The sequence below is a fragment of the Anastrepha obliqua genome, chromosome 6 (assembly GCF_027943255.1).
Source record: "Anastrepha obliqua isolate idAnaObli1 chromosome 6, idAnaObli1_1.0, whole genome shotgun sequence".
NCBI lineage: Eukaryota > Metazoa > Arthropoda > Insecta > Diptera > Tephritidae > Anastrepha > Anastrepha obliqua.
Genome location: NC_072897.1, coordinates 8,446,876 through 8,473,223, shown reverse-complemented (window position 1 = coordinate 8,473,223; position 26,348 = coordinate 8,446,876). Strand labels below are relative to the sequence as shown.

Genomic DNA, 26,348 nt, shown 5'->3' with positions numbered 1-26,348 from the left:
GCAATTGATGAAGGTAGTCATCGGAAAACATTACAAGGTAATATGGATGAATTGCACAACAACAATTACAACATACCCAGGTAATAAGTTATACGAAAGGAATCGATTTGACCATATTGTGAATTCCGAAGGATTTAGCGGAGGTACCTTGGTACTTCTTTAAAACCCGAAAAGAAATAAGGGAGCTTCCCCAAAACTGAAAGCATCTTAAGAAGGTCCATACAAGGTGATTAAAAGATGGAATGATGTGATGTATCATACACAGCAATGCAAAATTGTACAGTTTAACACAGAATAGTTCACCTAGAGAGATTGGCTCAACGGTGCAGTCAACATCGCTCCCCGCGTGAAAGCTGTTTTAAAAGTGTGTTACGATTTTGCAGTGGTGTAAATGCAGCGATCGTTGGAGCAACGTTACTCAATGAAATTTTTCGTAAAGCTAAACACAACGAGTACCGAAACCATTGGGCTACTCAAGGAGGCTTACGGGGACCAATCTCTGCCCAGTGCTCAGGTAAAACGGTGGCACAAGTCGTTCAAGGAAGGCCGGGAGGACGTCGAAGACGAACAGCGATCTGGACGGCCGTCGACGACGCAAGCAGACGAAGATGTGAACCGGGTTCGGGAATTTTTGAGCATTGAACGTCGTGCATGTCGAAATCCAAGGTCAAAACCATGCTGATCATCTTTTTCGACTCTCGAGGCATCGTCCACAAGGAGTTTGTACCTCCAGGAAGCACTGTAAACGCGGAGTTTTCGCCACTGCAAAATCCTAACACACTTTTAAAACAGCTTTCACTCGCGGAGCGATGTTGACTGCACCGCTGTTGCCAGCGAACTGGGACCGGTTTCTAGTCTTGTCCCTTGAAATGTGCCACATACTCTAACTTTGTTTGTAATGAACATAGAACTGAAGAAAAGAAAATCGTTTGTCTACAACATATTATGAATTCTAGTGCCATTGAATAAAGAATTTAGGATAAGGATGGAGATGGAGCTGTTGCAATGAATTATTATATTTATTTTGTTGTATTTTTTATTGTTGAAAGAAGTAAAACTGAGTTCCTTAGTTTGTGTTCCTTATTTTAATTTTTAATTATAATAATAAGTTTATTTTATATCAAAACATGAAGTGTTTGAAAGTGCATAGTATTTTAATTTGTTTATTAAAAATAAATGCCGTAAATACAACTAAATAATCGTTTTTAATTGAGCAACAGTCTTTGTAATATTAGTATTGTGGAACTTTATGACGGCTTTTTAAATTCAGGAATAATTCTACCACAGAGCTGGCTCTTTTTACCTGTCCCTGCCAGTTACAATACATTTCCCAAATCCTCCTTGTGGAATTAAATATGTGGTGCCAAGGCTTTACTGAAGTAGGAAGGCATGTTGTTCAGTAATTGCAAATAATGTTACATTATAAAAATCATTTTTATTTTATGTTGTCACAACAACAACAAATGTTAATATGTTTTGCTAACGAAGCTATGTACATACTAGAATCCTTACATTTAATTTATTTTATTTTCCCATTAATTTCATATCAGATTTGGCCACAGCGAAGCCTGTACGGTAGGCCGGGTCGATTTGTGGGGAGGCAAAAAAATCGCCAATTGCTCTGTGAAAATCATATTCTAGGGATCAAAATAAGAAACTTTGCCGAAGGAACCATACCTCTAAAACGAATTCTGATGTCCCCCAATTTGGGTCGAACTTTTAGTGTCTTTTGTGGGGAGACAAAAAAATCGCCCATTGCTCTGTGAAAATCATATTCTAGGGATCAAAATAAGAAACTTTGCCGAAGGAACCATACCTCTAAAACGAGTTCTGATGTCCCCCAATTTAGGTCGAACTTTTTAGTTTCTTTTCTCATGTAAAGGCCAAAAATGGTGATATTTTGAAATGATTATATGGGGAACCCCCCAGAGGAGTTCCAGGGGGTGTGCCACTAGCATGGGTGGATCGGCCGTCCAAAGTTAGTGGAGGTCGGTCATCCATTTGGACTCGATTGGAGCACTCTAAATTTTTCGTTCGACCCAAATTGGGGGACATCAGAATTCGTTTTAGAGGTATGGTGCCTTCGGCAAAGTTTGATCCCTAGAATACGATTTTCACAGAGCAATTAGCGATTTTTAAATCGACCCGCCCTACTGTACGGGTTTGCTATTATTATAATATATGAGCATATATGTACCTATAAATATGCGTGTATGGTATGTATATACGTTCATATAAACATATTTATATGTAACCTGGTCTACGAAAAGGTACTTACGTGCGAAAACAAGTTTTCGAGAAAACAGCAGTTAAAGTTTAAACTTCTAAAAACCCTTGTAACTTTTTTAAATATTAATATTTTTCAATCCGGTTTGGCTTATTTTCTTCAGCATAGATCACAGTATCAATAAAATCACAGAAGCAGAGAAAAACATTTTTTTATATATTAATGAATAAGAAAAAGTTAATGCAAATCGCACAAATAGTTTTAAAAAATAAGTTAGCTTTTGTACCGACATCCATGCCAAAAAAAACGTATAAGACCCGGTGACAAAAATTTTTCGAATTACTGAATACGATTCTGGTGTCAAATTTGAAAAATTTTAAATGGCATATCCAAGATGGCGCTCCAAACGTAGAAAAAATAATTTAAGTTTTCCAAATAGCAACAATAACTATAAATAAGTGACACATGTTTGTAAAGGTTTTTAAAGCCACTGACTACGAATATGATGCCAAATTGGCAATTTTACAGTTGACAGCTGCGTTACGTCTCCTTATTCTACTTCTTGGCTTTTCTGTTACTACGTTTATGTAATCATTTCTGTTAGTTTTTTGTTCACAAAATAGTGAAAAATGAGTGTTGACGAGGAGTTTAGTGCCGTTTACAGTAAATATTTTCCTAAAAACTATGAAGACGATGATGTTAGTTCGAATAGCGATGATGATGGTGAACTATATTTGACTCATTCAGAAGATGATATGGAAAAAGCTTTCGTTAAGATAGATTTATCTACTGTGGGTGAAGAGGAACAGGAGCTGGTAACCAAATTTCTCTCTAACAATTGTTGTACTAACAAATGCCAAACAATTGTACCACGAAAAATGATCGAGAGTACGCGAAACAACTGTTTAGAGTTATCAAAAAATGAGCTCGATTTATTAATACTAAGTCATATCGAAGCCGGAATGATGTGTAATGAAGAATTAGAAAGTGTTTATACCAATCTTGCCCAACGGAAGAAATATGGTCAAAGAAAGGATGTAGAAGTAAGGAGACATAAGATCGAATTTACCTTTTACAACGTACCTGTTTGTCGTTCGTTTTTCCTTTTTGTGCATGCATATGGGATAAGACGTTACAAAAACTTAGTGAATCATTTTCGAATACACGGTGCAACATTACGAGTGCATGGACTAGCAAATAAACCATCTACAAATCCGAAGGCGTTGAAATCAGCTGACATTCAAAAAGCTGTCAAATTTATCGAGTATCTCACAACAGATTCGTAATCAGCGACCTCCAAAACCCCCGAGTGAAAAGTTTCAAGCGGATCTGATGAATTTTGAAAAAATATGTCCGCCATATTGGATCCGCCATATTGAATTTCTGAAATCTGATATCGGATTCGTAATCAGCAACGCCAAAAACCCCCGTGTATTGAATCTTAAGAGGATCTGTTAAATTTTAAAAAACATGTCCGACATATTGTATCCGCCATTTTGATTTTAAATAATCTCACTTCATATTCATATTCAGCGACCTCGCAAACCCCCGAATAACAGTTTTTAAATATTTTAATTAACTTTTGATGTTGAAACAATGCCACAATTCATGACAAAAATTTTGACAAATCCTTAAAAACCATCATTTATAAAGTTATGAATACATTTTTTGTAACAAATTTTTTGAAAACAGTACTGAAGTCTGTCGTGTCGTGTTCATTACACCTCAGACTGTCCAGGAATGGTTCAGTTTTTAATTTGCACAAATTATTGTCTTCGTTATTCTAATTTGTATCTTGACAAAAAAAATCAGTCTTTTTCGTATTTGTACTTTTTTTTTCTTACTTTTAACAAACTTTTAAACAAATTATGACTTTCTGGTTTTCACCATTTTAAAGAGCCTTTCACACACCATTCGAATCAACAAAAAAGTGAAACATGATTTTTTGACACGTAAGGTACCTTTTCATAGACCAGGTCACATATATGTATTCATTTTCTTCGTGTCACACAAAGTTTGTAGACCCACCCGAATCCTCTTTCTACTGCTCTCGCACACACAATCGGCATATCTCTTATACAACGAAGGTATCGCAAATAGACGCGGTGGGGTACGAAACGCGGAATCAAATATCATGTCGGTATAATGAGAGCTCTCAAACAGAAGCGGTAGTGATGCGGTACGCAACTATGCATAGAATTACGTTGTGCAGCGACCGCGATTTGCGCGTTAGCTTAAAAATTTAATAAAAGACAATTCCAATAATAAGTCAACGTCTTTTTCACTTTTATAAGTAAAACCTTGAATTAGTTTTATTTTCAAGAAGACGATTAATTGTAGGCGTCATACAACAAATGGCAGTCCGATTACGAAGCTGGATTATCAGAGTGGAAAATTCACCATCTTCTTTTCTCCTCGATTTTATTTCGGTAACTTATATTTTTTTGTCTAAAACATATAAAACAAATATTTATAATTTTTCAGGACTTAGGATATGCACATACTCATACCTTCCAATTTCTTCATCGAGAAGTGCTGCTAGCAGCAATAATTCCTACTCAGAACTTGAAGTGTCCATCGCGAAAATCGGGTTAATAAATACAAATTGTGTAAGAGGAATGCGTTTTAAATTGGTGCAGACTGCCGGCAATTTGAGCTCGTCACTCTTCGCATGGAAACAAAGTCTTTGGCTATACCGTGTTACATCGCACTGCACCTCTTCAATGACTTTGCATATATCCTTGCCACTTTACGCTTGGGATTATACCGCCCGGTACCGTACCGCGCCAATTTTCGCAGGCCTTTAGTTAGAGATGCGTAAACAAAAGTTGAAGAAGCAATTAAATTAATTAAGATTTAAAAACTCACCATTGGGCTTAAGTTTATTCATGATCGATTCAGTAAATAAAACCATCTATTTATAAAATGGTTGGAGTGCTAATTATTTTACATTGACACTATTGAAGAAGTGATACGTAGCGTAACAGCAAACCATATCATAACTATACAAAACTCCTTGATGAGGTTGCTGCCCTTACAGGAAAATCAAAATCGACGAAAGCTGAAAGGCAATGTTCCATTGCAATTAATAAATATTTAGATATATAATATCTTCTTTAATGTACTTAACATACATATATTTTGAAGGGTTGTTTGATTTGTGTGTTTCGTAAAATATTGCAACTGTAATCTAAAACAGAATAATACGGTGAAGATAAGAATGATAGAAACAATATTGTACCCATCAGAGAGTGAGTGACGTCACATTAGCTGAGTTGTGCAGTGTTGTCAACCATTTCCTTTTCGCTATAAATTTAGTGCTTTTTTATACCCATAATGCGAAAATTTTCAAGTTTAGTGTTTTTTTCTTTTCTTTAAAAACACACATTTCAAATAAAATTTGTCACGCATACAAAGTTCTCTAAGTAATTCAATAAAAATTCGGTATTTTATTTTTGTTAAATAGACATTTTAGTGCGTTTTTATATCCAAAGCTAGGCAACACTGCAGTAATGAGAGAGAGATTTGACAGATGAAAGGAGAAGAACACAAACAATAATCACAATCGCGGGCAATGCGACTAGATAGTAAAGTAAAGCTTAATAAGACTGAGTGAATTATTGAACTAATTAAAAAAAATGAATATTTTACAAAATTATAAACGTTACATTTTAATTAGAACAGGCTAGAAAAATGTCACGAAGAAAGAACTAAAACTCCGAGACTAAATAACAAAAAAATGCTAATCAAGTTACGAAAATGGTAATGTTGTTGTTGTTTTAACAGCATAGGTAGCCCTGTCAGTGTAGGCACATCATCGTTCGTCTTCGTCTAGCTCATCTAGGGGTAGGCCCAGGAAACATGCTGTTTCGACAGGTTGGGTCCAGAGGGGGAGGGGGGTTAGATGAGTCGGTTTAAGGGGGCATGTGAAGAGGTGGTTAGTGTCGTGCGGGGTGCTTTCACATCCCGGACATGTGTTTGGTATGTCGGGGTCGATTCTGGATGTGTAGGAGTTTAACCTGCTACAGTATCCAGAACGTAGTTGTGCCAGTGTTACACGAGTCTCACGGGGAAGCTGGAGCTCTTCATCTGCAATGGGTGGTGGTTGGACTCCGATTACGGCATTCACAGGACGGGAGTTCATGAAGGTGGTAACGGTCTCCCGGTGAATGTCGTTTATTGACTGTCTAAATACTGTCCGGTCCAGTAGGTTGCGGTCAGTTTTGTCCTGGATTTCGTCAGCGTAGTCTAGGAGGGGTCTCCTGACGTGCCTGGGGGACGCCTCAGGCTCAAGCAGGTGTCTGCAGGGGTGAAACCTACGGTAACATCCAAGCAGGAACTGCTTGCTGAGCAGTTTGTTGTGCTCCACTACTGGGAGCATTTGTGCCTCGTTATGTAGGTGTAGGATGGGTGACATCAGGAGGCACCCGGTCGCTGTCCGAATGGCGGTATTTTGACAAGTCTGTAGCTTTGTCCACTGCGAATCACTAGTTCCAGGCGACCAGACAGGCGCAGCATAGTTTAGAACCGGCCGTACAATTGCCTTAAATGTCAAAAGCAACAGTTCTTTGTGATTTGATAACCTTGTTGCGATTTTGGACTTTAGTGGCAATTGCGGTTGTGTGCACAGAGAAGGAGAGCAAGCTGTCAAAGGTTACACCCGAAATTTCGGGGTTATTTACCGTCGGAATTGGTGTATCATCGACTTTTACCTTAAGGGACAGCTTGACCTCCTTTGTCCAGGTGGTAAAGAGGGTCGCCGTGGACTTGGTGGGGGAGAGTTGGAAATTCCTCGCAGTGAAAAAGCGAGAAAGGTCGGTGAGGTAGTTGTTCACTTTGGAACACAGGCCATCGATGTCATTGCCCGACGCCATTATCGTGCAGTCGTCAGCGTATGAGATCAGGGAAACTCTTGCCGGTGGTTGGGGGGAGCCTCGAGATGTAGAAATTGAACAGCAAGGGATAAAGGACACCACCCTGCGGTACACCTTGCTTAATCTTTCTCTGCTTTGACGTTTGATCTCGAAATATCACTGACGAGTGCCGACCGCTCAGATAGTTCGCGGACGACCTCTTCAGCCCTGGCGGGAGTGTCGACTGATAATATCATCTAGTAGCGTGGAGTGACTGACTGTATCGATAGCCTTCTGCAAGTCCAACGCTACTAGGACAGTCCTCTCGCAGGGGCGGTTTTGGTTAAGCCGGCGATTTATCTGGGCGTTTATGACGGTGAGTGCAGTGGTGGTGCTGTGCATTCGTCGGAAACCATACTGATGTGTGGCTGGGGCCAGGTGTTTCGTGTAGAGTGGGAGTAGGAGGGCTTCAAGTAATCTGGCCATACTGGTCCTAATACGACGTCACTCATTGTCAAATTCGTTGAGAGCAAAGTACCAGTACTACGATAGGCACCATCTCATTATTCTTTCCATATTGGGTTAAGAGGAGAAAGAGAGGAGAAAAGAAATGGCTGCCACTGAAAATACTCTCTTTTCCAAAGTTTACTCGGGACGGATTGTGCCAAAGGAAGCAGTCAATGTGTAAGCCTAATATTATAACAAAATAATTATTATAGAACCTGCAAATGACTTTAGAAGAATATATAATATATGATATACGCCCATTTGTTCAAAAAAAACTTAAATAAAAAGTGTAAAAATATGCATATGAATTTCCATAAACTTTTATTTAATGGTTTTAATGTTAGTTAAATTTAGCAGCAACAAGTCATTCTTATGTTCTCTTTGCCAAAGATTGTTTGGACAATTACTTCTTCATTTTCACTGGCGTCATTGTTTATGCTGAGTCGCATATTAAGCAAAACTGCACATTGTTAAATACTCTATCAGCGAATCCAGGCTCGTTGCTTAGAAAGACATCGCCATGTGGATTTTATAACACCAAAAAGCCGTTCGACACAACTCGAACTTTATATAAATTCTCATTATATAAAAATTACAAAACACCTCCTCTTTGACTTAATAGTTACACGAGTCTCTTGCAATATATTGGTAATTTAATTTGAATAAAATTTTACTATTTACATAAGTTAAATGGTGTCAAATATATTCATCTACTAAAAATGTTTTGCCTGATTAGTCATCATTCAACGGCTGGAGCATATAAAAGCAATCAACAGATTCTCATTCTAAACATCACTTCGGTTTGCTGTTGCAGCATTCAGAGAACGTTAAATATAGAGAATTCTCAACGACTGAAAAGGCAGCACTTTTCAGGGGTACTCGTTTTGCGCGCGACTAAAGTATTTTAAGTCTTTGGACTTAAATTGAAACACTAAATTTAATTTTTATTTTCTAATGTATTTTAAGTCTTTGGACTTAAATTGAAACACTAAATTTAATTTTTATTTTTCACGGTTTTATTCTTTAAACAAATTCAACCTTCTTGGTTGCTGTGAATCTACAGACTAACTTTTTACAATTTCCTTAATTCTAATGACACCTGTTTTGCGCTCACTTTATGCAGTACCTTATGCTTATTGAGAGCATAACTGCATTGAGCGAAAAACGTCTCGGTGTAATATTGCATGCTAAGCAAATATTTTGGTGGGAACCTTTATTTGTGAAATCTTAGTATCTTGGCATTTAAATAGTTTGGTGTATGATTCCAATTTCATTAAATGCCAGACAATAATGTCACAACTCAAAAAAGAGAAATAAATAGATAGGGTGGTGGAGTGATGGTACGTAACTCCTCCCCCCTTTGTCAAAAAATTCTCCTGGATCTTATGGTTTGTTATTTTTTAAGCCGTATTTCTCTTTAATGGCTTCCAGTTCCACATCCTCAGATTTTTTTTTCAATTTTATTGACAATCTTAATTTTATTATTATTTTTTCTTAAATACAATATCACAATAATTATAACAATGCTTACAAAAAAGAAAGTGCTTATTGCATAAGAAACATTTCTGTGATATTTTAATTCTTTTATTTCTTTAATATTTTCAAAATTTTCCAATACAATTTTTTTGAAGTTAATTTCTTTTTCAAACGTGTTATTTTCGTTGTTTACTGGAATGTAATATTTCTCTTTTACAATTTCTATTTTATTTTGAAGAACGTACTCTTTTATTGTTATTTTACAGTTGTATACAGATATTAAATAATTTTTGTTAAGTGTGATTTTTCGGTCGTCACAATTTTGTAAAACAGTTTCATTTATTGCATTCTTAACAATTAAAGTTTCATCGTCCATAGCTAGGATCTCGAATTTGTTGTTATACTTTAACATACAGTTTTGATAATATACACAGTTTTGAGTTTTTTTCAAATTTTTCAAATCTGTCTCTTCTTCATAAGAATATACGTTATTTGCTATTTCGACAACATGTTCAATATCAGTATTTATTTCCATGAACTCTTTGTTGGGTATTGGCACTATAGCTTTTACATAGGTTTTAATAAAATTTGTTGGTATTTTAATGGCAATAATTAACTTAGATTTTTCGTATTTCATTATACCTAATTTTAGTAATTTGAGCTTATAAAAATCAATATTGTAACATTCTATTTCATTGGCCGTCAATATACTAGGGTTTAAAATCTTATGCCTAGCCGCTGATATGTTATCTTGAATTTGATTAAGCCTATTTTCCAAGTATCTGATTTTTTGCATTTGGTCTAAGTATAGCAAATATCTTACAATTTCACTGTTCCTGGTTTTAATTTCGTTAAAAGCTACCTGGATTCTTTTTCTGTCTTCTTCTATATTATTTTTTAGTAGGTTTAAAGTGTCATTAAAGTGCAGTTTTATCTGAATTTGTTTATTAACTGTTTCAATAACGTTGTGATTATTTTCGTCCGTAACTTTTAAATGCTGTAAAATTTTTTGACGGTCATCATCGTCCATTGTGCCAAATAGCTATTTATGAGTTGTCCCGACAATATTTAAAAGTCCTCTTTTTTGTTTAAAATTCACTGGCGAAGGTGTAATTGATTTAACTTTGTCTTTAAGTATTTCTATTTCTTTGAGTAATAAATCCTTATGGAGAATATCTAAATTTTTAATATTGGATCCTATTTGTGAAATTATTATATTTATTTCGGTTAAATCTATTAAATGTATTACGGTAATTGTTTCATTTATTACTTCCACTTCTCTTAATTTAATTTGAGTGTAACCTGTTTCTTCCAATATTTTGTTGACTTGCAATGTCCCTTGAGTCCCTGTTACCAATATCGCTATCACCAGTACGAATGTTGCCACCTGAAAATTTGTTTGGCCTTTTAATATTGGATGTATGAATATTTTGCAATTTCCTTTTTATAAATTTGGGTTCTTCTTTATGCCTCAAACTTTTGTAATTTTTTATAAATCCTTCCAGTCGATTCTCTGAATAGTTTTCCCGTTTTTGGTTTTGTTTATATATTGTGGTTAACTTTGATCTTTCAATTCGATTTTTTATTAATTTGTGATCAACTTTGTAATTTTGAACTTCTTGTGCTATGGAAAGAATTGTTATAAAATTTTATGGCCTTCTGCATTTGAGTTATAACTGGGAGTTTTTCCTCTAGGTTTAATATTCGAATGCGTTCTGTTAGAGTGTTATTAAGTCTCTCAATATCAGCATTTCCTGTATGACTGTTTGGTTTAGTTACGTGAAACTCAATTCCTTCTCTAGTTAAAAAATCTCTAACATTTTTGGAATTAAACTCATTGTCAAACACAAACTTTTCAATGGAACCCTTAATTGATAAAAATTCGTTTATTTTGCCAATAATAGTTTGATTATTCCTATCGGGTAGGTAAAAAGCCACAGCATGTTTTGAAAATTTGTCAAGAAAAATTATAAAAGAGTGTTTACTATTAACATAAGTATCGACATGAACAATTTTATTAGTAGAAGTAGGAGTCTCGGTTAAATGGAATTTATTTTTAATTGGATTTCTATCATATTTTCCCCCAGAGCATATGTCACAGTTATTTATAATTTCATGTATTTTTATTTTTAATTGAGGATGATAAACCTTGTGCTTCATGCCCTCGTAAGTTACTAATATTCCAGAATGCCCAGTTTCGTACTTATGAAACAGAGATATTTGCTTTCTTAACTCGCTTTCATCCTGGATGTCCTGTGCTAAAAAGCTACATCTTACAAATGATAAATGAGCCCTAATTGGCCCGTCAATTTTTTCTAATAATATGTCTACCAGGTCCCTGTCAACATTTTCTGGTCGGTAGATACCAGGTTTTAATGGGTCAGACAAGTATATATCATTCATATGAAATTTGGAATTTTCAAAAATATTAAATAGTTCTCTTAAATTTCTTACTTTTATTGTCCGGCACACGTTGAAGACTTCTCCGTAGGTCGTCTTTGGGCTGCATTCTTGTTGAATTTTCCCCTTCATTTCCTCCCACGAAGCCCCGCTTTCTAGTTCTCTTACACGCCGGCCAGCATTGCCATGAATCTTCTCATCGGCCACAATTCTCAAACAAAACTGAATAAGGCTTAGATTTGTTCCGCATAACGTAAGATTTGATTCTACAGCATTGATAAAGGCCCTTGCGTTTTGATTTTCTGAAAGGGGCTTCAAGCGTCGAAATTGGTCGATGACATCCTTGGCGGTCATATTAAAATTAAACTTCTGTTGTTGGTGTTGTGTTTGTTGTGTTGCTGTTGTGTTTGCTGTTGTTGCTGTTGTGTTTGTTGTTGTTGCTGCTGTTGTATTAACCGTTGCTGCTGCAGTTGTAACTCCGCTTCTTGTCTGCGGATGATCTCCAGTAGTTCTTCCACGTCGTGTTGGTTCGCCATTATTAGACGTCTATTTTGGTCAAAAATTTCACTTCGTTGCATTCACTTTATTGTTCTTTAAATATTCCTTCGGGAATATTTTCAATGACTGCGCCACTAAAGTATTTTAAGTCTTTGGACTTAAATTGAAACACTAAATTTAATTTTTATTTTCTAATGTATTTTAAGTCTTTGGACTTAAATTGAAACACTAAATTTAATTTTTATTTTTCACGGTTTTATTCTTTAAACAAATTCAACCTTCTTGGTTGCTGTGAATCTACAGACTAACTTTTTACAATTTCCTTAATTCTAATGACACCTGTTTTGCGCTCACTTTATGCAGTACCTTATGCTTATTGAGAGCATAACTGCATTGAGCGAAAAACGTGTCGGTGTAATATTGCATGCTAAGCAAATATTTTGGTGGGAACCTTTATTTGTGAAATCTTAGTATCTTGGCATTTAAATAGTTTAGTGTATGATTCCAATTTCATTAAATGCCAGACAATACTGTCACAACTCAAAAAAGAGAAATAAATAGATAGGGTGGTGGAGTGATGGTACGTAACTCCTCCCCCCTTTGTCAAAAGATTCTCCTGGATCTTATGGTTTGTTATTTTTTAAGCCGTATTTCTCTTTAATGGCTTCCAGTTCCACATCCTCAGATTTTTTTTCAATTTTATTGACAATCTTAATTTTATTATTATTTTTTCTTAAATACAATATCACAATAATTATAACAATGCTTACAAAAAAGAAAGTGCTTATTGCATAAGAAACATTTCTGTGATATTTTAATTCTTTTATTTCTTTAATATTTTCAAAATTTTCCAATACAATTTTTTTGAAGTTAATTTCTTTTTCAAACGTGTTATTTTCGTTGTTTACTGGAATGTAATATTTCTCTTTTACAATTTCTATTTTATTTTGAAGAACGTACTCTTTTATTGTTATTTTACAGTTGTATACAGATATTAAATAATTTTTGTTAAGTGTGATTTTTCGGTCGTCACAATTTTGTAAAACAGTTTCATTTATTGCATTCTTAACAATTAAAGTTTCATCGTCCATAGCTAGGATCTCGAATTTGTTGTTATACTTTAACATACAGTTTTGATAATATACACAGTTTTGAGTTTTTTTCAAATTTTTCAAATCTGTCTCTTCTTCATAAGAATATACGTTATTTGCTATTTCGACAACATGTTCAATATCAGTATTTATTTCCATGAACTCTTTGTTGGGTATTGGCACTATAGCTTTTACATAGGTTTTAATAAAATTTGTTGGTATTTTAATGGCAATAATTAACTTAGATTTTTCGTATTTCATTATACCTAATTTTAGTAATTTTAGCTTATAAAAATCAATATTGTAACATTCTATTTCATTGGCCGTCAATATACTAGGGTGTAAAATCTTATGCCTAGCCGCTGATATGTTATCTTGAATTTGATTAAGCCTATTTTCCAAGTATCTGATTTTTTGCATTTGGTCTAAGTATAGCAAATATCTTACAATTTCACTGTTCCTGGTTTTAATTTCGTTAAAAGCTACCTGGATTCTTTTTCTGTCTTCTTCTATATTATTTTTTAGTAGGTTTAAAGTGTCATTAAAGTGCAGGTTTATCTGAATTTGTTTATTAACTGTTTCAATAACGTTGTGATTATTTTCGTCCGTAACTTTTAAATGCTGTAAAATTTCTTGACGTCATCATCGTCCATTGTGCCAAATAGCCATTTATGAGTTGTCCCGACAATATTTAAAAGTCCTCTTTTTTGTTTAAAATTCACTGGCGAAGGTGTAATTGATTTAACTTTGTCTTTAAGTATTTCTAATATATTTCTTTGAGTAATAAATCCTTATGGAGAATATCTAAATTTTTAATATTGGATCCTATTTGTGAAATTATTATATTTATTTCGGTTAAATCTATTAAATGTATTACGGTAATTGTTTCATTTATTACTTCCACTTCTCTTAATTTAATTTGAGTGTAACCTGTTTCTTCCAATATTTTGTTGACTTGCAATGTCCCTTGAGTCCCTGTTACCAATATCGCTATCACCAGTACGAATGTTGCCACCTGAAAATTTGTTTGGCCTTTTAATATTGGATGTATGAATATTTTGCAATTTCCTTTTTATAAATTTGGGTTCTTCTTTATGCCTCAAACTTTTGTAATTTTTTATAAATCCTTCCAGTCGATTCTCTGAATAGTTTTCCCGTTTTTGGTTTTGTTTATATATTGTGGTTAACTTTGATCTTTCAATTCGATTTTTTATTAATTTGTGATCAACTTTGTAATTTTGAACTTCTTGTGCTATGGAAAGAATTGTTATAAAATTTTATGGCCTTCTGCATTTGAGTTATAACTGGGAGTTTTTCCTCTAGGTTTAATATTCGAATGCGTTCTGTTAGAGTGTTATTAAGTCTCTCAATATCAGCATTTCCTGTATGACTGTTTGGTTTAGTTACGTGAAACTCAATTCCTTCTCTAGTTAAAAAATCTCTAACATTTTTGGAATTAAACTCATTGTCAAACACAAACTTTTCAATGGAACCCTTAATTGATAAAAATTCGTTTATTTTGCCAATAATAGTTTGATTATTCCTATCGGGTAGGTAAAAAGCCACAGCATGTTTTGAAAATTTGTCAAGAAAAATTATAAAAGAGTGTTTACTATTAACATAAGTATCGACATGAACAATTTTATTAGTAGAAGTAGGAGTCTCGATTAAATGGAATTTATTTTTAATTGGATTTCTATCATATTTTCCCCCAGAGCATATGTCACAGTTATTTATAATTTCATGTATTTTTATTTTTAATTGAGGATGATAAACCTTGTGCTTCATGCCCTCGTAAGTTACTAATATTCCAGAATGCCCAGTTTCGTACTTATGAAACAGAGATATTTGCTTTCTTAACTCGCTTTCATCCTGGATGTCCTGTGCTAAAAAGCTACATCTTACAAATGATAAATGAGCCCTAATTGGCCCGTCAATTTTTTCTAATAATATGTCTACCAGGTCCCTGTCAACATTTTCTGGTCGGTAGATACCAGGTTTTAATGGGTCAGACAAGTATATATCATTCATATGAAATTTGGAATTTTCAAAAATATTAAATAGTTCTCTTAAATTTCTTACTTTTATTGTCCGGCACACGTTGAAGACTTCTCCGTAGGTCGTCTTTGGGCTGCATTCTTGTTGAATTTTCCCCTTCATTTCCTCCCACGAAGCGCCGCTTTCTAGTTCTCTTACACGCCGGCCAGCATTGCCATGAATCTTCTCATCGGCCACAATTCTCAAACAAAACTGAATAAGGCTTAGATTTGTTCCGCATAACGTAAGATTTGATTCTACAGCATTGATAAAGGCCCTTGCGTTTTGATTTTCTGAAAGGGGCTTCAAGCGTCGAAATTGGTCGATGACATCCTTGGCGGTCATATTAAAATTAAACTTCTGTTGTTGGTGTTGTGTTTGTTGTGTTGCTGTTGTGTTTGCTGTTGTTGCTGTTGTGTTTGTTGTTGTTGCTGCTGTTGTATTAACCGTTGCTGCTGCAGTTGTAACTCCGCTTCTTGTCTGCGGATGATCTCCAGTAGTTCTTCCACGTCGTGTTGGTTCGCCATTATTAGACGTCTATTTTGGTCAAAAATTTCACTTCGTTGCATTCACTTTATTGTTCTTTAAATATTCCTTCGGGAATATTTTCAATGACTGCGCCACTAAAGTATTTTAAGTCTTTGGACTTAAATTGAAACACTAAATTTAATTTTTATTTTCTAATGTATTTTAAGTCTTTGGACTTAAATTGAAACACTAAATTTAATTTTTATTTTTCACGGTTTTATTCTTTAAACAAATTCAACCTTCTTGGTTGCTGTGAATCTACAGACTAACTTTTTACAATTTCCTTAATTCTAATGACACCTGTTTTGCGCTCACTTTATGCAGTACCTTATGCTTATTGAGAGCATAACTGCATTGAGCGAAAAACGTGTCGGTGTAATATTGCATGCTAAGCAAATATTTTGGTGGGAACCTTTATTTGTGAAATCTTAGTATCTTGGCATTTAAATAGTTTAGTGTATGATTCCAATTTCATTAAATGCCAGACAATACTGTCACAACTCAAAAAAGAGAAATAAATAGATAGGGTGGTGGAGTGATGGTACGTAACTCCTCCCCCCTTTGTCAAAAGATTCTCCTGGATCTTATGGTTTGTTATTTTTTAAGCCGTATTTCTCTTTAATGGCTTCCAGTTCCACATCCTCAGATTTTTTTTCAATTTTATTGACAATCTTAATTTTATTATTATTTTTTCTTAAATACAATATCACAATAATTATAACAATGCTTACAAAAAAGAAAGTGCTTATTGCATAAGAAACATTTCTGTGATATTTTAATTCTTTTATTTCTTTAATATTTTCAAAATTTTCCAATACAATTTTTTTGAAGTTAATTTCTTTTTCAAACGTGTTATTTTCGTTGTTTACTGGAATGTAATATTTCTCTTTTACAATTTCTATTTTATTTTGAAGAACGTACTCTTTTATTGTTATTTTACAGTTGTATACAGATATTAAATAATTTTTGTTAAGTGTGATTTTTCGGTCGTCACAATTTTGTAAAACAGTTTCATTTATTGCATTCTTAACAATTAAAGTTTCATCGTCCATAGCTAGGATCTCGAATTTGTTGTTATACTTTAACATACAGTTTTGATAATATACACAGTTTTGAGTTTTTTTCAAATTTTTCAAATCTGTCTCTTCTTCATAAGAATATACGTTATTTGCTATTTCGACAACATGTTCAATATCAGTATTTATTTCCATGAACTCTTTGTGGGGTATTGGCACTATAGCTTTTACATAGGTTTTAATAAAATTTGTTGGTATTTTAATGGCAATAATTAACTTAGATTTTTCGTATTTCATTATACCTAAATTTAGTAATTTTAGCTTATAAAAATCAATATTGTAACATTCTATTTCATTGGCCGTCAATATACTAGGGTGTAAAATCTTATGCCTAGCCGCTGATATGTTATCTTGAATTTGATTAAGCCTATTTTCCAAGTATCTGATTTTTTGCATTTGGTCTAAGTATAGCAAATATCTTACAATTTCACTGTTCCTGGTTTTAATTTCGTTAAAAGCTACCTGGATTCTTTTTCTGTCTTCTTCTATATTATTTTTTAGTAGGTTTAAAGTGTCATTAAAGTGCAGGTTTATCTGAATTTGTTTATTAACTGTTTCAATAACGTTGTGATTATTTTCGTCCGTAACTTTTAAATGCTGTAAAATTTCTTGACGTCATCATCGTCCATTGTGCCAAATAGCCATTTATGAGTTGTCCCGACAATATTTAAAAGTCCTCTTTTTTGTTTAAAATTCACTGGCGAAGGTGTAATTGATTTAACTTTGTCTTTAAGTATTTCTAATATATTTCTTTGAGTAATAAATCCTTATGGAGAATATCTAAATTTTTAATATTGGATCCTATTTGTGAAATTATTATATTTATTTCGGTTAAATCTATTAAATGTATTACGGTAATTGTTTCATTTATTACTTCCACTTCTCTTAATTTAATTTGAGTGTAACCTGTTTCTTCCAATATTTTGTTGACTTGCAATGTCCCTTGAGTCCCTGTTACCAATATCGCTATCACCAGTACGAATGTTGCCACCTGAAAATTTGTTTGGCCTTTTAATATTGGATGTATGAATATTTTGCAATTTCCTTTTTATAAATTTGGGTTCTTCTTTATGCCTCAAACTTTTGTAATTTTTTATAAATCCTTCCAGTCGATTCTCTGAATAGTTTTCCCGTTTTTGGTTTTGTTTATATATTGTGGTTAACTTTGATCTTTCAATTCGATTTTTTATTAATTTGTGATCAACTTTGTAATTTTGAACTTCTTGTGGAGTAGTTTTTATTGTACTATGGAAAGAATTGTTATAAAATTTTATGGCCTTCTGCATTTGAGTTATAACTGGGAGTTTTTCCTCTAGGTTTAATATTCGAATGCGTTCTGTTAGAGTGTTATTAAGTCTCTCAATATCAGCATTTCCTGTATGACTGTTTGGTTTAGTTACGTGAAACTCAATTCCTTCTCTAGTTAAAAAATCTCTAACATTTTTGGAATTAAACTCATTGTCAAACACAAACTTTTCAATGGAACCCTTAATTGATAAAAATTCGTTTATTTTGCCAATAATAGTTTGATTATTCCTATCGGGTAGGTAAAAAGCCACAGCATGTTTTGAAAATTTGTCAAGAAAAATTATAAAAGAGTGTTTACTATTAACATAAGTATCGACATGAACAATTTTATTAGTAGAAGTAGGAGTCTCGGTTAAATGGAATTTATTTTTAATTGGATTTCTATCATATTTTCCCCCAGAGCATATGTCACAGTTATTTATAATTTCATGTATTTTTATTTTTAATTGAGGATGATAAACCTTGTGCTTCATGCCCTCGTAAGTTACTAATATTCCAGAATGCCCAGTTTCGTACTTATGAAACAGAGATATTTGCTTTCTTAACTCGCTTTCATCCTGAATGTCCTGTGCTAAAAAGCTACATCTTACAAATGATAAATGAGCCCTAATTGGTCCGTCAATTTTTTCTAATAATATGTCTACCAGGTCCCTGTCAACATTTTCTGGTCGGTAGATACCAGGTTTTAATGGGTCAGACAAGTATATATCATTAATATGAAATTTGGAATTTTCAAAAATATTAAATAGTTCTCTTAAATTTCTTACTTTTATTTTCCGGCACACGTTGAAGACTTCTCCGTAGGTCGTCTTTGGGCTGCATTCTTGTTGAATTTTCCCCTTCATTTCCTTCCACGAAGCGCCGCTTTCTAGTTCTCTTACACGCCGGCCAGCATTGCCATGAATCTTCTCATCGGCCACAATTCTCAAACAAAACTGAATAAGGCTTAGATTTGTTCCGCATAACGTAAGATTTGATTCTACAGCATTGATAAAGGCCCTTGCGTTTTGATTTTCTGAAAGGGGCTTCAAGCGTCGAAATTGGTCGATGACATCCTTGGCGGTCATATTAAAATTAAACTTCTGTTGTTGGTGTTGTGTTTGTTGTGTTGCTGTTGTGTTTGCTGTTGTTGCTGTTGTGTTTGTTGTTGTTGCTGCTGTTGTATTAACCGTTGCTGCTGCAGTTGTAACTCCGCTTCTTGTCTGCGGATGATCTCCAGTAGTTCTTCCACGTCGTGTTGGTTCGCCATTATTAGACCTCTATTTTGGTCAAAAATTTCACTTCGTTGCATTCACTTTATTATTCTTTAAATATTCCTTCGGGAATATTTCCAATGACTGCGCCACTAAAGTATTTTAAGTCTTTGGACTTAAATTGAAACACTAAATTTAATTTTTATTTTCTAATGTATTTTAAGTCTTTGGACTTAAATTGAAACACTAAATTTAATTTTTATTTTTCACGGTTTTATTCTTTAAACAAATTCAACCTTCTTGGTTGCTGTGAATCTACAGACTAACTTTTTACAATTTCCTTAATTCTAATGACACCTGTTTTGCGCTCACTTTATGCAGTACCTTATGCTTATTGAGAGCATAACTGCATTGAGCGAAAAACGTGTCGGTGTAATATTGCATGCTAAGCAAATATTTTGGTGGGAACCTTTATTTGTGAAATCTTAGTATCTTGGCATTTAAATAGTTTGGTGTATGATTCCAATTTCATTAAATGCCAGACAATACTGTCACAACTCAAAAAAGAGAAATAAATAGATAGGGTGGTGGAGTGATGGTACGTAACTCCTCCCCCCTTTGTCAAAAGATTCTCCTGGATCTTATGGTTTTTATTATTATATTTTATTATTATTTATTATATATATTAATTTTATTATTATTTTTTCTTAAATACAATATCACAATAATTATAACAATGCTTACAAAAAAGAAAGTGCTTATTGCATAAGAAACATTTCTGTGATATTTTAATTCTTTTACTTCTTTAATATTTTCAAAATTTTCCAATACAATTTTTTTGAAGTTAATTTCTTTTTCAAACGTGTTATTTTCGTTGTTTACTGGAATGTAATATTTCTCTTTTACAATTTCTATTTTATTTTGAAGAACGTACTCTTTTATTGTTATTTTACAGTTGTATACAGATATTAAATAATTTTTGTTAAGTGTGATTTTTCGGTCGTCACAATTTTGTAAAACAGTTTCATTTATTGCATTCTTAACAATTAAAGTTTCATCGTCCATAGCTAGGATCTCGAATTTGTTGTTATACTTTAACATACAGTTTTAATAATATACACAGTTTTGAGTTTTTTTCAAATCTGTCTCTTCTTCATAAGAATATACGTTATTTGCTATTTCGACAACATGTTCAATATCAGTATTTATTTCCATGAACTCTTTGTTGGGTATTGGCACTATAGCTTTTACATAGGTTTTAATAAAATTTGTTGGTATTTTAATGGCAATAATTAACTTAGATTTTTCGTATTTCATTATACCTAATTTTAGTAATTTTAGCTTATAAAAATCAATATTGTAACATTCTATTTCATTGGCCGTCAATATACTAGGGTGTAAAATCTTATGCCTAGCCGCTGATATGTTATCTTGAATTTGATTAAGCCTATTTTCCAAGTATCTGATTTTTTGCATTTGGTCTAAGTATAGCAAATATCTTACAATTTCACTGTTCCTGGTTTTAATTTCGTTAAAAGCTACCTGGATTCTTTTTCTGTCTTCTTCTAGGACTATGAATAAGTTCGTGCGGTTTTACAACAGATGGCGTAACTTGATTATTATTCCATCGATCCACATTTCCAAACATTCATTGGAGAGCTAGTGTCGTAAGGCACAAACGTCAGTATAAGTTTTTTATTTGAAGCGTAAACAACAATATTTTTACCACACTTGAAAATGTCGAATTTCGTGCCAAATAATGTGTTTTTGCGGGGAATTCTTCTTCATTATTTTAATATGAAGAAAGAAGCAGCCGAAAGTCATCGTATCTTGGTGGAAGTTTATGGTGAGCATGCTCTAGCTGAGCGAACGTGCCAGAAGTGGTTTGCACGCTTTAAAAGTGGTGATTTTGGCTTGGAAGACGAAGAACGCGAGGGTGCGCCGCCAAAGTTCATGGATACCGAATTGGAGGAATTGCTCGATCAAGATCCGGCTCAAACGCAAGAAGAGGTTGCAAAAACTTTGGGAGTTGATCAATCAACCATTTCCAAACGTTTAAAAGCCATGGGAATGATCCGAAAGGTAGGCCATTGGGTGCCGTATGAATTGAAGCCAAGAGACGTTGAACGCCGTTTTATGGCATGCGAACAACTGCTTCAACGGCACAAAAGAAAGGGTTTTTTGCATCGAATTGTGACTGGCGATGAAAAGTGGGTCCATTACGACAATCCAAAACGTCGGGCAACGTATGGATACCCTGGCCATGCTTCAACATCGACGTCGGCGCAGAATATTCATGGCCTGAAGGTTATGCTGTGTATCTGGTGGGACCAGCTGGGTGTTGTGTATTATGAGCTACTGAAACCGAATGAAACGATTACGGGGGATGTCTACCGACGACAATTGATGCGTTTGAGCCGAGCACTGCGAGAAAAACGGCCGCAATACGCCGATAGACACGACAAAGTTATTTTGCAACATGACAATGCTCGGCCACATGTTGCACAAGTGGTCAAAACATACTTAGAAACGCTCAAATGGGATGTCCTACCCCACCCGCCGTATAGTCCAGACCTTGCGCCATCCGATTACTATCTCTTCCGATCGATGCAACATGGCCTGGCTGACCAGCACTTCCGTAATTACGATGAAGTCAAAAAATGGATCGATTCGTGGATTGCGGCAAAACCGACCGAATTTTTCACAAAGGGAATCCGTGAATTGCCAGAAAGATGGGAAAAAGTAGTAGTAAGCGATGGACAATACTTTGAATATTAAATTTGTAACCATTTTACGTCAATAAAGTTTCAAATTTCGAAAAAAACCGCACGAACTTATTCATAGTCCTATTATATTATTTTTTAGTAGGTTTAAAGTGTCATTAAAGTGCAGGTTTATCTGAATTTGTTTATTAACTGTTTCAATAACGTTGTGATTATTTTCGTCCGTAACTTTTAAATGCTGTAAAATTTCTTGACGGTCATCATCGTCCATTGTGCCAAATAGCCATTTATGAGTTGTCCCGACAATATTTAAAAGTCCTCTTTTTTGTTTAAAATTCACTGGCGAAGGTGTAATTGATTTAACTTTGTCTTTAAGTATTTCTATTTCTTTGAGTAATAAATCCTTATGGAGAATATCTAAATTTTTAATATTGGATCCTATTTGTGAAATTATTATATTTATTTCGGTTAAATCTATTAAATGTATTACGGTAATTGTTTCATTTATTACTTCCACTTCTCTTAATTTAATTTGAGTGTAACCTGTTTCTTCCAATATTTTGTTGACTTGCAATGTCCCTTGAGTCCCTGTTACCAATATCGCTATCACCAGTACGAATGTTGCCACCTGAAAATTTGTTTGGCCTTTTAATATTGGATGTATGAATATTTTGCAATTTCCTTTTTATAAATTTGGGTTCTTCTTTATGCCTCAAACTTTTGTAATTTTTTATAAATCCTTCCAGTCGATTCTCTGAATAGTTTTCCCGTTTTTGGTTTTGTTTATATATTGTGGTTAACTTTGATCTTTCAATTCGATTTTTTATTAATTTGTGATCAACTTTGTAATTTTGAACTTCTTGTGGAGTAGTTTTTATTGTACTATGGAAAGAATTGTTATAAAATTTTATGGCCTTCTGCATTTGAGTTATAACTGGGAGTTTTTCCTCTAGGTTTAATATTCGAATGCGTTCTGTTAGAGTGTTATTAAGTCTCTCAATATCAGCATTTCCTGTATGACTGTTTGGTTTAGTTACGTGAAACTCAATTCCTTCTCTAGTTAAAAAATCTCTAACATTTTTGGAATTAAACTCATTGTCAAACACAAACTTTTCAATGGAACCCTTAATTGATAAAAATTCGTTTATTTTGCCAATAATAGTTTGATTATTCCTATCGGGTAGGTAAAAAGCCACAGCATGTTTTGAAAATTTGTCTAGAAAAATTATAAAAGAGTGTTTACTATTAACATAAGTATCGACATGAACAATTTTATTAGTAGAAGTAGGAGTCTCGGTTAAATGGAATTTATTTTTAATTGGATTTCTATCATATTTTCCCCCAGAGCATATGTCACAGTTATTTATAATTTCATGTATTTTTATTTTTAACTAGCGTACCCTCGCCCGCTTCGCTAGACGATAAATTCAATGATTTGCTGAAAGAGAATAAAATTAATACGAAACAAAGCAAATTCTTTGATACAATTTCATTCGAACTTTATTGTAACACTTTTTGGTAGACAACGTTTTTGGTTTTTTCATCTTTCGCGTGAATAATTACGATGGTTTGCCAACTCGTGAGCAAGCTACATACAATTGTCCATGAGAAAAAATTGGGTATTCTAAATTAATACCGCACATTTGTAGATACTGTCCTTGCGCCTTATTAATTCTCATAGCGAAGTCAAGGCGAATAGGGAACTGCAAACGTTTGAAATCGAATGGTAAATCCGCCGGAATCAGTGGAATTCAGGGTATCAAAATGTCTTCTCCTTTGTACTTCCCTTTCAAAATTGTTGCTTCGATAACGTTACCCATTAGCTTCTTCACAGCGAGTCTGGTACCGTTGCAAAGTCGTGGCACATTACTATTGCGCAGCATAATAATCGGTGCTCCAATTTTTAATCGTAAATTATGAGGTGGTAAGCCTGGCAAATCGAGTGAGTTTAAGAATTCAGTTGGATAATTTACGACCTCATCTTGATCAGTAATAGTGTCTATTGACTTATACGCAACTATGTCAATAGGTATTTGATCTAAAATAGCTGAATTTATATCATTGACGTCCTTATTTTTCCCAGCTAAAATTGCTCTTTCGCTGAGTCAATCATGGTTTTTGTAATGTTGAACTATGTTTGGAAATACACTCTGTATCAATGCCTCTTTAGACTGTGCAAAAGTGCAGAAATTGTTAGGCAATGTTATCATTCCTGTTGTTTTTGAAAAAAGGTTTATTTTTTTTTGGTTAAAAAGTGTTTTTTGAAGTTTTGAAAAACACTTCGCTCTAACAAATTTCTTCTCAGTTAATTGCTGAAAATTAAATATTTTTTTTAATTTAACGTTTTTGAGAAAATTTTGTTCTTGAAAAAATTTCATACTTTTGTAAAAGTTTAAATTGATTTGTTAAAAAAAATTTTTTCCGCTTTGAAAAACACTCCCTCGAAAAAATGTATTCTCTATTAATAGTGGAATATGAAATGCTTCGAAAACACCATTTTTTTTTTAATTTTGTTTGGTTTTCAGAAAATTTTGTTTTGAAAAAATTTCATACCCTTGAAAAAGTTTTATTTTATTTTATTTGTTTAAAATTTTTTTTTTTTGTAATTTTAGAAAAACACCTCTTCGAAGAAATTTCTTTTATCTTTTTGAGGAAAATTTGGTTTTGAAAAAATTTCATGCTTTCGAAATTTTTTTATTTTACTTTATTTCTTCAAAATTTTTGAAAACAATTTTTTTTATAATTTTCGAAAAACACCCCTTTGAAAAAATGTTTTCTATGTGTCATAGTGGTATTCCATTAACTTTTAGGATTATAGTCAAATACTTACAAATATCTACGCTTTCACAAATAGCAACAATAAACAAATTTCCTCAAAACCAAAAAATTTACTTTTTTTCTAAAAAAATTCTAAACAAACAACGTAATAAATTTAGAATTTTGTGTTCACGAAAAAACAGTATTGTTTTTATTGTATTAACTGAAAACCAAAATGTTGCAAAAAATCAAAACAAAACTAAATTATTTTTTTGTGTTCATTTGGTCCATATGTTCCATAAAAAGTTGATATGGTAAATAATATGCAGGGTCTGATACACGCAAATTTCCATTGACCATTATAGTGACAAAATTATCGATCACCAATTCCAACAGGATTTCAAAATCAGAGTTGGAATGAGTTGTTGTGTGGTGTACTTCTGAAAAAAATGAGAAATAAACAAAATAAATCTAAAAATTCGAATTCTAACTTTATCTTGTGTATGTTCTTATTACCTTTGAATTTTTCCAATGAAGCACCATTCATTTTAAATTTTCCAAGAATTTGTTTTATCATTTCGCGTTTCTTTCCTTTTTCATTCGATTCCAACATTTGTTCATAGCCGAAAACATCGTTTGCAAACGCATTCATTTCCATATAGAATTGGTCAAAGAAAGCATTGCTCAATTGAATTGAAACATTATTTTCATAAATACTTAGGACCTTAACTAATGCACCTTGGTACATACCTAACGCAGATATTCATCGCGACCTTGACATCGATACTATTGATGAAACAATACAAAGCGCTAGCAGAAGACACATAAATAGACTATTAAGGCATACAAATCCTATGATGAGAAGACTACCAAATAAAGAAAAATCTACCCAAAGTCGGCTTAACCGTCAAACACCAACAGATCTTGCAAAATCCTTGTAATCAATTGTCAACTAATCGTATATATCATTGTTTGTTAACCACTTGTTTTTAAATAATATGTATATATTTCTTCTAAATGAGCTTGGGGGCATTGGCCCTTCAATATCACTCTCATTCCATCTTTTTGTAAATCAAATTACTTATTGTCTAACGACAGGTGTAATATTTTATGGAAGAAATAAAAAAAAAAAAAAAAAAATTTCATTCGAATCATTTGAAATTTCTGTGTACAATACATTTCTGTATCACAATACAAATACAAAAAATTCAAAAAAAGTTGTACACATAAAATGAATGTCGATTCGAAACTTACTTTAATCTAACAATCGAGCAAGTTTTGTTTTGGACAATATTTTGATTTTTTCTTTTTTTTATATGAAGAAAATATTTAAAAGAAATTTTTTTTTGCTAAAAACCTTCCCCTAGTGGATCCCTATAATATGAAAAAAGAACGAATAAAATTGGCCTCGTATCGGCCGAAAAAAATGCGGACGAACGAACATCATTTCATTTTTATATATATAGATTGAGGATGATAAACCTTGTGCTTCATGCCCTCGTAAGTTACTAATATTCCAGAATGCCCAGTTTCGTACTTATGAAACAGAGATATTTGCTTTCTTAACTCGCTTTCATCCTGGATGTCCTGTGCTAAAAAGCTACATCTTACAAATGATAAATGAGCCCTAATTGGTCCGTCAATTTTTTCTAATAATATGTCTACCAGGTCCCT

At 33.4% G+C, this 26,348-nt stretch overlaps 1 long non-coding RNA gene across 1 annotated transcript; it reads right to left on the bottom strand.

Moving 5' to 3' along the window:
- Positions 1 to 4,601: 4,601 nt before the first annotated feature.
- Positions 4,602 to 5,282, bottom strand: LOC129250872 (uncharacterized). The gene is made up of 3 exons (XR_008582825.1): positions 5,096 to 5,282; positions 4,738 to 5,028; positions 4,602 to 4,675 (listed from the first exon to the last, which is right to left on the bottom strand). It is a non-coding gene; the product is annotated as an uncharacterized LOC129250872 (long non-coding RNA).
- Positions 5,283 to 26,348: the final 21,066 nt, after the last annotated feature.